The 12640-nt window shown below is 39.4% G+C and overlaps 1 protein-coding gene across 1 annotated transcript in view; it reads right to left on the reverse strand.

The window, feature by feature from the left end:
- The window catches only part of atrnl1b (attractin-like 1b), a 610807-nt gene that overhangs the window by 280547 nt on the left and 317620 nt on the right, over window positions 1-12640 (reverse strand).

Consider the following 12640-nt stretch of genomic DNA (forward strand, 5'->3'; position numbering starts at 1 on the left):
ACATTTGAAGAGCAGCCTCCAGGGAACATCATGGATAAGGACTGATTGAAGAGCCTCTCATATAAAAAAAATTTAAAAAAGTAAAGTCAGTAAATTTCCCCTTGTATTGCTCATTGAACGTACACTGATGCATCATCTCCTAATAACAGTAATACTATATCACATCACAAAAATGGACATAGAACTTGTATTATAAATCACAGGTTTTCAGATAAAAGAGCATTGGCATTTTGATATAGAATAGGAATGCACCATTGGAAAATGTATGTATACATTTAAGAACAAGTTGAATGAAAGAGGAATGTTAAGATACCAGCACTGAGAGCTGTATGGAATTGGGGCTGTAGCTCATGTGGACAAGGAACACCTCTATGGACTGGTTAGGCCAAATCACTTTCTCCTATTGAAATTCTGTGCTGCTGGGCAGCTCAACCAGGCACGTGTTTGCAAACTGGAAATCTAGCCCTATTGCCTGGTTCACAGTGTTTAATGCAGTTCCAGGACGGTGTTAATTGGATTCTTCCTACAGCCCTATTCATAAATAGGATACTTAGCAAAATGTTAAAATATGTTACACAATTTACAGCTTGAGAATGAAAAGGAATAGTTGCAATCAAGCTAAACCTTTGGTGAAGCTATGCCCATGGATTTGAGCTGGATACGGCAATGACTTTTTATCGGATCCTCAACAGTTAGTCAAATAACCAGTACCATTGGCTTCTACTTTACCACTGTATCCATCAAAGGCAGATGAAGGAATAGAAGGTTGGACGTCCAAGTTTGAAAGTAAATAATGTTTGAGGGAAAAATTGTGTAAACTGGAACAGAAAGTTACAAAGACACATAAATAGATCAGCAAATAAAATGGTATCCAATATGGAACTGAATCAGTTTCCAGGAAGGGCAACACCACGGCAGGGCAGTTAACACTGCTACCTTGCAGCTCCAGGGACTCAGATTCTTTCCTGACTCAGATGGTGCACGTGTGAGAGCCTGCACTTTCTCTGTTCCACCCCACAGCCCAAAGATGTGCTGGTTGGTTAATTAGTTACTGTATATCACCCTCAGTGTGGATGTGGCAAAATAATTAAAGGGGAGTTAATGGGCATGTGATAGATATCAAGTAGCAGGGCCACAGGGAAATAGAGAGATGGGGAAATGGAATTGATGGGATTGCTCTGCTACAAGTGACAAGAAGCCAATGGGCCAAATAAGATGCGAAAATAAAATGGAATATTTTCTTACAAACCTAAGATTAAGAACGACAAAGGCTTAGAAAGATTGAGGCATTTGGATTAGAATACAAAGGAAAAAATTATATTTCTGTTAAGAAGAAACTTGGCCAGATCTGATCTTGAATACTTAAACAGCCTTGAGAGAGGAAGTTTTGCCTAAAAGGATAACACACTTTATAGGAGTAAATTATAACGGGAGATTACTTAGATATCAGTTTTATTCTGTTGGGTTAAGATAGTGAAGGGCTCATCTAATTCCTATGTGATACAGAGAACTTATTTCCTCTAATGGTAATGTAGAACAAGAATGGACAATTGTAGAAGAGAACTTGTGAGAAATGAACTTGTGATACAATTCTTCCCCAAACAATCGATCACAGAAACTTGGAATTCTCTCACTCAAATACTTGAGAGATGCAAAGCCAATTGAAATTTTTTAAGGCCAGAACCAACATTTTTTTTATTTGACCACGAGTATAAAGGAAAATAGATCAAAGACAGGTAAACATTAAAGTATATGTAAATGAATGGTGGAGCAGAATTACATGGTACGACCTAAAAAAATTCCTCTTTTCCTTTAAGTGAGCTGTTAGGCTGTTAGATACCAGGAAAATCATCATCAATTTGAAAGAGCACTGTCCAAGCGGGCTATCAGTTTAGTGTTAAATTTGAAGATACAAGTATGAAACCTCTATCATGGAGTTCCACAGATATTTAAAAGTTTACCAGAAAAAGGGGTTGGGGAATTTGAGTAAATAAGTAGATCGTATGGCCCAAATGCATATCATTAAGCATTGATATCATTAGGTCCATTGCAATCTGGCAACTAGGTTATCAAAACATTGATGAAAACATATTTGCTGCACCTCACTTGAACTTGGTTACTCTGTTTCTCCACAACAAGATTTTCAGCCAAGAATCTCTGCTGCTTTTGACATTAATTTGGCAAAAAATTACCAGAGCACACATGGCAATGAAGAACTTGTAATGTTTTAGAAACATGGGATAGATTTTGGAATGATCTTCACTCAAGGTTTGTGCCAATAGGCATCAAGAACTTAGGCATTTTGTCCTTGGGACAATATGTCAGATTCCTTTTGCCAGTTATTTTCTGGCCACACCACTTTTCCTCCCCCCCTCCCCCTCAATTCTTCCCATACACATTCTGCAACAGGATCACTAAGAATCAAAATTATTTCAAATTGTTTAACTAATCCGAATGTGTGATTTTCCTTTTTGAGCTTGGCTGGGAATACACACAAGTTTATTGCACCAATTTAAACTGCAATATGGACATGCACTGCCATTCCAAAGGTTATGCTCCGACATGTTTGTATGAGCATTTGGAGCTACATTTCCAGAATTACATTTTGATGTTATTAGTTTCACATGAGTTGTTCTTGCAATTTCTTTTTGTGTGTCTGCATTGTCCCATTTTGGCTTCCAGAAATGCACCACAGCAAGCGTTTTCTTGGCTTGTTTTCATGGTTATAGGGGATTGAAGAGTTGATCAGAGGCCCACTTGTTCACACCTGAAGTGGACTGCCTGCATCTGCCTTGATCCAGGCAGCTGTAAATACAGATCTAGATGCAGTGAACTAGATTGGAGAAATCTGCATATTGCCAGCAGCATATCACAAAGGAAGGAATTATGTACTTGCATCTTTTAGCTTTCCACTGATCAAAGCTGATTTTTTTTTAATCTCGACCATAAAATCCACCTCAGTGAAAGTTATCAAATTTGTCAATCTGTAGTGAGTTTCTGTATTCAGGTCTACTTTGTTTTCACAGGCCAACTCTAGTAACCCTTTGCCTTTGGAAAACTACCGGCAACTTTGCACTTACTCCATTGGTATATATACCTAAAATGCAAAGCACTGAAGATGCCATTAGGTTAAGATGGGCCTCAAATGCTGGCTTTGCCAACCATACACTCATCCCATAAATGGATCAGAAAAATATAAAATGTTTCTCATTTGAAATCATCTTCACATAAAATCATGAACAAAAGTGAGCCCGGCACCTTAATCCTCTCAAATGTCTGAACCAATTTATTATCGATGACACAGGAGGCTATTCACCCCATTGGGTCCATGCTGGCTTACAGCAAATCAGTCCCATTATTCCCATTCCCCACTCCTTATTTCCCTGTACCCTCACAACTTATTCTCCCTGACATCCACATCAACTCCCCTTTGATTATTTTGTTACTTACCAACAACCAAGGGGTAATTTACAGTTGTTAATTAATCTAGCAGCACACCTTAGCTTTGTTCGAAGAAATGGGCATACCTGGTGGAAACCCACATGGTCACAGGAAGGTGGTGCAAACCCAACACAGACAGCAGCCAAGGTCAGGATTGAACCCAGATGCTGGAGCTGTGAAGCAGCACTCCTAACTGTGGCACCATCACAGTCCTCATTCTTTAGTTACCAGAGCTTCAGTAACATCGTTTATGAATTAGTGCTTTGTAAAACGATTGCATTTAGTTAAGAGCAAACAAAGGTAAAACATTTAATATTTCAGACATGAGACATCACATTGCTAACTCAGAGAATTCAGCTCATCATGTAAGCATAATACACACAAGTTCAAACAATATGACAATTAACAAAGCAAAGAGTAAATATTAAGCAATGAAGTCAACAAAATCTGTTATTTTGGATTGGAAATGAGCTTGACTGGATTAATAATTACTTACAACTTAATTAAAATGCACCTGCACATTAACAAGCTCACTGTTGAAGCAGAATTTTAAGCAATGTTTCACTTTCCTATTATTAATGTTGAGAAATCTGATAGATATTTATAATGTTCACTGTTTGGGATACAGGTATCATGGCAAGGCCAGAATTTATTGCCCATCCTGGGAATATGGTGCCATCCTGGGAATATGGAACCCCGACAATCCTCCTGGTGAAGGCACTACCACCAGGCTCTTGGGCAGTGAATTCCAGCAGTTAGACCCAGTGACAGTGAAGCACCTGCAATATTTTCTCAAGCCAGGGTGGTCTGTGACTTGGAACCTGCAGGCCCTGCTGTTCCCATATGGCAGCATTCCTCCAGGGGATGGTGGCAGCAGGTTTTGGAGCTGCAGTTGGAGTAGCCTGGATAAGTAAGTGCAATGTATTTCATAGATGGCACCCAATGCTACCATGGTGTGCCAGTATTGGAAGGAGTGAATGTTTTGGGTGGCACATAGGATGCCAATCAACTGGTTGTTTTTCCACAGATGGTGTCAAGCTTCTGAACTGTTGCTGGAGCCACACACATTGAGATACTTTGAGATGGTTCCATAATATTCCTGATTTATACCTCATAGATAGCAGAAAGCCTGTGGAATATCGGAAGTGGAGTCACACATTGTAGGTTACCCAGCCTCTGATCTGCACTGGCAGCCATGGTATTTATGTGGCTGGCCCAGATGAGTTACTGGTCAATAGTGACAACTGGTCAATAGTGATGGTGGAGGGAACTTGCTAATGGCAATGTACTTATTGGAAACATGTGCTTACTGGAGATGGAAATTACCCAGCACTTTAATGGCACAAATGTTAATTGTTGCTTATCAGCCCATGTCGAAATTTTGTTGCATTCTGGCACATATGGATTCATTTTCTGAGAGGTTCGAATGGAAGTAAACATCCCCACTTCTGATGAAGGAATGTCATCAATAAAGCAGATGTCCAATCAAGATGTTTGGAGCAAGGTCATGGGGCTGGGGTGATTGACCTCCAACAACCACTCCATTGAAGGGTTTCCCCCTCAATGCCCATAGACTTCAGTTATACCATGGCTCTCTGTTGCCATACTCAGTCAAAAACTGCCTAGACATCAAGCACGGTCACTCTCACCTCAGCTTTTTGACCCATGTTTGGATCAATGCTGTGATGGGGTCTGGAACTGACAGGTCCTGGTAAAACCCAAACTGGCATCAGTGAATGGGGTACTGGAAAGCAAGTGTCACTTAACAGCTCTGTTGATGATACCATCCACCTTGGAGGGGATTGAGAGTAGACCAATTGAACATTAATTATTAGTACTGCAGTCTCACACATATGGGTCAAATTGCTCACTTACCATGCCAACAAATCAATGAGAAGAAATTTTGCAAATAGGACACTTCCAAATCAACTTTAAATTTTCAGTTAAATATATTCCTGTTATTTTCTTGCTAGATCCCATAAAGCAAAAGTTTTTTATCCTTATTTTCCCTCATTGATTTCCTGTTACTGTATGCTGAACATATATTTAATCAGTTGAAGCTGGCATGAAAATGTAAAGACATGGGTTTCTGGAAGGAATAAGATACTTCTGTAGGAAATAGAACACATTTGTATGCTGATACCATTCAATTAAAAAAAAATCCTCAGATCAGAAAGGATTCTGTCTCATGGTGAATTAGGCAAAATATTATAAGCTCTGATTAATCAGACTAAACCAACAGGAACGAAAATAGTCTTTCTTGTGGTAACTATAAATGTAACAATTGCGTGAGCTGAGCAGATCCAAAAATTAATGGATACAGATCCATAAAACATGATAAAATGCCACCACCCTAACTTACAGGCCACAAAATGGACACTAGGAAATACAATGTATGTGGAGTGATGGAGGGAGGTAGAAACGAATCAGATCAGATGAATATACTTCGCAGAAATCATGAGCAAGTACTTGAGTAGGGGTTGATGGTGGTCATGGTTGGGGTTGAAGTGAGGGAGTGGTGGCGGTTGGGAAGCGTAACAAATCACAGCCAAGTTATATTCTATTTCCACCAATACCCACTGAAACATGGTTAATGGAAAAGTCACCAAGCACCTACTGGGAACGGGAAACCTAATCCCCATGCTGTTGCAAGGAGTTAAGGCCCCACTGTGCCTGGGAGTACTAGTTCTTCCGATTCAATAAAATATGTATTCCATTTCACTAATCAGAGACATCTGCACCAAAGTTTAGAATGGCACTCTGATACAGTAAATGATGGAGTGTCGTACTATTTCAAATGAGGTGTTAAACTGAATGTCTCATTACATGAATGTAAAATAGCTCATGGGACTATTTAGAAGAACAGGAATATTATCTTAGGTGTCTTGATCTATATTTTCATAAAACTAATACCTAAAAACAGATTGCCTGGTTATTATCACATTTGATATCTATGAGAAGTCACCAGATAAATTGACTGCTCTTTCCCAAACAGCAACAATGTTTACACTTGATTGGTTGTAAAGGGCATTGACGGCATCCTGAGTTTATGAAAGGAGCTATATCAATGCATGTGTTCCTTTAACTGCAACCTTGTCTGTGATTACCTAACCAACAAGTGACTACATATTAGAATGCACAAAGTAGTGAACAGCAGCATAAAAATCACATTTAGAGCAACCAGCACAGCTCAAGCATATCACTTATGTCAGGAGTTCTGAAGTGTGATTCAGTGATTTACTTTCCTTGTGGCAACCCTAATGAGTAGTTTGATAGCTATACACACAAGTTTCTGGTTGTGCATCTGTAGCTAAAAAATTACAGTTCCGTCATAGAGACGCAGTCTTATAGTTAACTTGGAGATTTCTGTTTGTGTCCAAGTTTATACAGTAGATAAAATGGTTTGATTGGTAGCTGAATATGAATGACATGGTGGAGGATAACAAATTCAGTTCCTTGCACAAACATCTTATCATGTCCTTGATAATACTCTGACAAGATGAACATAATGGTGGTGACCTGTATATCTTGAGCTTTATGCAGTGAATAAGAAACCAAGCATTTTAAAATTTTAAGCAAACTTCATCACCACGTAAAAGTTCAATGTTGTTATTGACAAGGAATTGACAAAAATAACGGAGAAAATAATGTCAAATTTCTTCAAGGGATTTAGTTGCAACGATTAGCTCTAAGAGAAGCAGAGAACCATGCAAAAGCCATTTTATGATCTTGATGCTGGACAAGTGTTTGATTTTGTTTCAAGTTATTCTGGTGATATGACAAAGCCGGCAATTACTCGCTTACATGATTGCTCTATTGCCTAGCTGCTAAACTGTGCAGTTCACACTTTGATATAATAAGTGGTTTGCTAGGTCACTTCAGAGGGCATTTAAGAAGAGTCAAGCACGATAACATGGTAACAGAATAACCCAGATACACACCACAACTTTCCGTTCCGTAAACCTCAAGGGTTTATATAAGAAATCTGACACCTTAATGGTAATTCTGAAGCAAAGTAAGATCGAGATGTGCCATAAGAATTCTAAGCTTTTAAGATCTCAAAAATGGCAGCTTCTGGGAATCTGAAATAAAACTGAAGAAGGTGGAAACACCAGTCACCCGTGGAAGGAGGATGTTTGATGAAAGGCCATTCATCTGAATTGCTAGCTCTGTACCTCTTGCCACAGATGCTGTCTAACCCACTTAGTACTTCCAGTTTGTACAGGTTAACAGCAACTTTTGCTCTCACTATAAACAGGTGGCAGTTCAGCTCTTTATAGCATTCAGAAAAGTTTTCTAATATCACCACATGTTATTTTCAGGAGTTTATATACACTGGAATTCAATTTTTTTTTTAAATGTCATGGTGGATTCAGAACATGCTGTGTTTTGTCAGGTCTCTGGATTAAGCCTGACTGTACAGATATCCAATGCAACACAACTGCCAGAACACAAGTGCCATGGAAACCTCATGGAATTTACAGGATTTTTTAGCAAAGGAAACCCATTGCATCTGAACAGGTGCCACACAGGGTGGCATAGAAACACTACTGAGGACTGATTGTTCAAGATCAGAGAGAGGAAGATCAGAAGAGGTGGTGAAAACACAGCAAGGCAGGAAAGAGATGGGGTCAGAGGAAACTGAGGGGATGAAGGTCAAGGGATATGGAAGTCGAGAGCCGTTGAAATGTATGGTCTTTGAAAGCCTGAAAAGTCTGAAAGGAAGAAAAAAAAAGTCCTGTTTGCAGCAGCAACACGTGGCAAAGAATGAAATGGAGCTACAGACCATAACTTCTTTGAGACAGAGTGAGTCTGTACTATTGAAGAAAGATCAAAAGCATATATGTGCTGACGCATTGTACTGAGCGTGGATCTCAGGATGCGATGAGAAGGTTGCCTTGAGAAATGTTGGATAGTTTGACTAGATTGGGTAATCAGAAATTGTGAGGGGTGGAATTTCAGTTGGAATTCACACAGGACGGGTTAGAGCTGAGAACATTTGATAAGGAAAAATACTGTGGTGTGGAGAGTGTTTGGTCAACAGCTTATCAAAGGCAAGAGAAACAGAAACCACTGAAGTTGTTAAAGAGATGGAAACAAATTCAGTCACAAAGCAGAGCAGAACTTCAAGGATGGGATTTCTGGAAGAGAAGCGATAGTAAAATCAGTACAAAATGAAATTCAATTAAGAACTTGAATGTGGCAAAAAAAGAGTTAATATTTCAGGTTCGGGTTCTGAACTGCAACCCACTTCCTGATCTTTCCCATTTCACTTTCCTCTGACCCCATCTCTCCCCCAGTCCCATCTACTGCTATGCTTTCACCATCTCTTCTGATCTCTCTCTTTGATCCCTTCGTACCCACCTTAACAAATTCCAAGCCCAACATAATGTTGAACTTTCCTCCTGCCTCTTTCATGCCACAGGTGCTACCTGACCTGCTGAGCGTTTGTACCATTTTCTATTAATGTTTCAGACTTCCAGTACCTGCAGTTCTTTTGATTTTCATTTCCCAAATCAAGCAACAAGCTTGATTTTCTCTTATGGTTTCATCACATAGGCCAAAGCAGTGAGTAAAACACTGCTCACATGCACATCGCAACTATGGCAACAATTCATTTACTCTTTTCTTCCAGTCTGTTATCCTACCACCAGATGTGAAAAAAAGTCCTGCCCAGAATTTCAAATCCTAAAATATGAAATGATGACAAAGGATGTTTAACAGTAACTTTCAAAAAGTTGTGTCATTCAGACGGAAAAAGGAAAAAAGAAACAACTGCAAAGCTACAGGTAAAGTAGAAGAATGGGACTAGTTGGACAGCTCTGACGTCACAGATTTTACAGCAGGCTAGTCTTCATCTGTGCAGTCTGATTCAATGACAAAACTCAGCAGGGACATTAAATACTAATTCCAGGATCTTGAATATGTCCAATTGTTATACTGCATGGACTTTGCATAGATATCCGCATTCACCAGACTTTTAGCAATGGTGGCCAATCTGGCATTGTTTCCAGATGATGAGCACAAACGACATAACTGTTGCCTCCTTAAGAGAGTAGCACAAGGAAAAATAGCCGATTCCAAAGATGTTCCTAGGCATAGAGGGAAGTCTTTGTACAGTTCAGATAGTTAACCATTCTCATGGGTCTTGTTGATACATTGGCATGAGCACACTTTTATCACAAGCTCACTTCTATTTGTGAAACAATCAATATTTTCCTCCAATATAGCTGTGTGGTCAGGAATGTCTATCACGTCCATAATTGAGTCAAAAAGGTCTTGTGGTATTCACTATTTTCAGTTCTTGATGGTTCCATTCTCGTCTTGTCAATTAGTTGTGATCCCTTTGAAATCATTTCTGAGGATTAGAGTTTTCATCAACATGGATATTCTAATGAGATAGAGTTTCCATTTTAATATAAACTCTGCCCAATGTTTCCATTTTTTTGCAAAATTTTAACATTAAAAACAGGTATTGAATGCCATTTTAAATGCCAGTTACTAGTATTTCAGACTTTTATTTTTACTTTTTTTTTGTAATAATATTCACAAAATGGTCAATATAGACCTCAAAACAATAGAATATGTAAGATATGCAAGAGACAAAAGAGTGCAGATGCTGTGATCCGGAGCAAAAAATAAACTGCTGGAGGAACTTAGTGGGTGGAGCAGCAGCTGTGAGGGAAAGATGAAGGGTCTTGACCTGAAACCTTAACTATCCCTTCTCCTCCACAGACGCTGCTTGACCTGCTGAGTACCTCCAGCAGTTTGTTTTGTGCTATCGAGTATGCACAATGTATTGCTGCTCCTTTGCCATTTATAATTCCGGGTACAGTACAAGAACAGAATATGTGCGTTGTCATTCTAACAATTCATCCATCTTGTATGTACGATAAAACTAATCACAAAAATAGCCACTATTAAATGCTGGTGATGATATCTGCTTTAAAAAGCATGACACATGTTAGACCCAGAGCTATGTTTGTGGGTATAGAGTCCATCCATATGTGATTACTACTGCCATTCCTCCAAGATCTGCAAACTCTGCATGTGATACAAGCATTTGTGGCTCCCTTCGAGTAATCTTTCCTTTCTCCCTCCTTGTACTGAAATCAGATAAGCTATTAATTAAATACAAGTGAAACATAATATTTGTAATACAAGGGAGATTTTTTAAACAAAAAATATTAATTCTTTGGCTTTCTGCCTTAAAATCTGATTTCTTATTAAATATTTATAAGATTATCTGGTGAAGGTATCTGTATCTTCCTTAAATTGCCACAGTTTTGATTTCATCATCTGAATTTCTCTTGCAGGGACCAAGATATTTACTTTTCAATTGCTCAATAAATAAATATTGGTCTAAATCTAATGAATACATGTTGACAGACATTAAAAATATTCTATCCTTGTATTGCTGGTGAGAGAAGCTGCTGATACTGGCACAGCCTCACCTCCAAACAGATTTCCTTAATTTCCTCCCACGTGGCAGCGTATAGTCTGAGCAATGCACAACTGAATGTGACATGAGCAATACCTGATAGCCAAGTGGCATCAAGAAGGAGAACGGGTGGTGTAGGACGAAAAAAATCCCATACTCTTTCATCCTTATTTTCTTCTCTATCAGAGCTCTCTCTCTGCGGATGGACTGGACAGCTCAAGTGTTTGCTCAGGCTCTCTTGCCAGCTATTAGCAAACGTTCACGGAGCCTGAACAGCCTAACTGCAACACAGTTCTTCCAGCAATAGAAAATCTCTACATGAACAATGTAGCAAACTGAACACTGAGATATATATCTCATAGAATTATGCTCCTTGATGTCACTGATCAAAAAATACTGCAGCAAGCTTGACATAAACAAAGGTTCTTGTTCAGCAGCACATTGTCTTGATGCTACTTCTCTCAAATCAGAAGTGCTTCTAGGCCAAGATTTGAAAATATTACCACCAGAGGCCCTCAGAGAGCAATATAATTGAAGCATTCCCAATTTCAGAGTCTGATGTGGTTTGCTGCTTCATGCACATAAAAGATTCTCAAAGAGTACTAAGTGTTGCAATGTGCTCAAGTTAGAGTCACACAACATGGAAACAGGCCCCTCCAGTCTAACTGGGTCCATGCCAACCAAGATTTCCATCTAAGCTAGTCACATTTGCCTATGTTTGGCCCATATCCCCCTGAACTTTTCCTATCCATGTACTTTGTAAATATTTGTTAATGCACCTGTCTCAACCACTTCTTCTGGAAGCTCATTCCATGCCCTGACCTCCCTCTGGGGGAAAAAGTTGCCCCTCAGATTCCTACTAAATCTTTCCCCTCTCACCTTAAACTTATGCCCTCTAGTTCTCGATTCCTCAACCCTGGAAAAAGACTGTGGGCATTCACTCTATCTATGCCCCTCATAATTTTACACACTTCTATATGATCACCCCTCAGTCTCCTAGGCTCCAAAAAGAAGTCCCAATCTGCTCAACTTCTCCCTATAACTCAGTCCCTCAAGTCCTGGCAACATCCTCATAAATCTCCTCTGCATTCTTTCCAGTTTAATGACATCCTTCCTATAGCAGGGTGGCCAAAACTGAACACAATATTCCAAACGCGATCTCACAACATCTTGTACAAGATCTGGCATGGAGCCCAAGTTGCAGCAGAGGATCTCCAGTGTTATTCTGCAGCCAGGTTCTCTTAACCTAATGGTAGCTAAATAAACATGGCCCAGCCACTATGATTTTTTAAAGTGACGTGACAATCTACATTGATCCGAGGATGTAAATTGCCATCTCTCGACACAGTTATTGTAATAATTGGCACTTTTGCAGATTCCTGCCCCTGCAGATGCCAAGAAACTGTTTTGTTTTTGGTAGAGAGCACAGAACTACAGAGCAGATAGGGGATCAGGCATTTAAGGCGAGAGAAAAAAAAATGACACTATGTCTTGCAAATCTTGAGAATTTTCTACCCAAGGATGGCAAATGTTCAATTACCGAGTGTAAGCTGAAATTGGTGGGCTTTTGGGCACGAAGGGAAGCAAAATCACGGTGATCAGGCAGAAAAATAGACGAGATACAGAATCAGAGAAGTTTTGAAGAGCCATGTGGCCTAGTCCTGCTTTTATTCTTATATTCTTACAGTCCTTTCATTTCCAAATCTTAAAACTGTTATCACTATCACATTGTGATCCTGCAAAAGACTGAACTCAAGG

Source organism: Pristis pectinata, chromosome 12, assembly GCF_009764475.1.
Source record: "Pristis pectinata isolate sPriPec2 chromosome 12, sPriPec2.1.pri, whole genome shotgun sequence".
In the NCBI taxonomy this organism is placed as follows: domain Eukaryota; kingdom Metazoa; phylum Chordata; class Chondrichthyes; order Rhinopristiformes; family Pristidae; genus Pristis; species Pristis pectinata.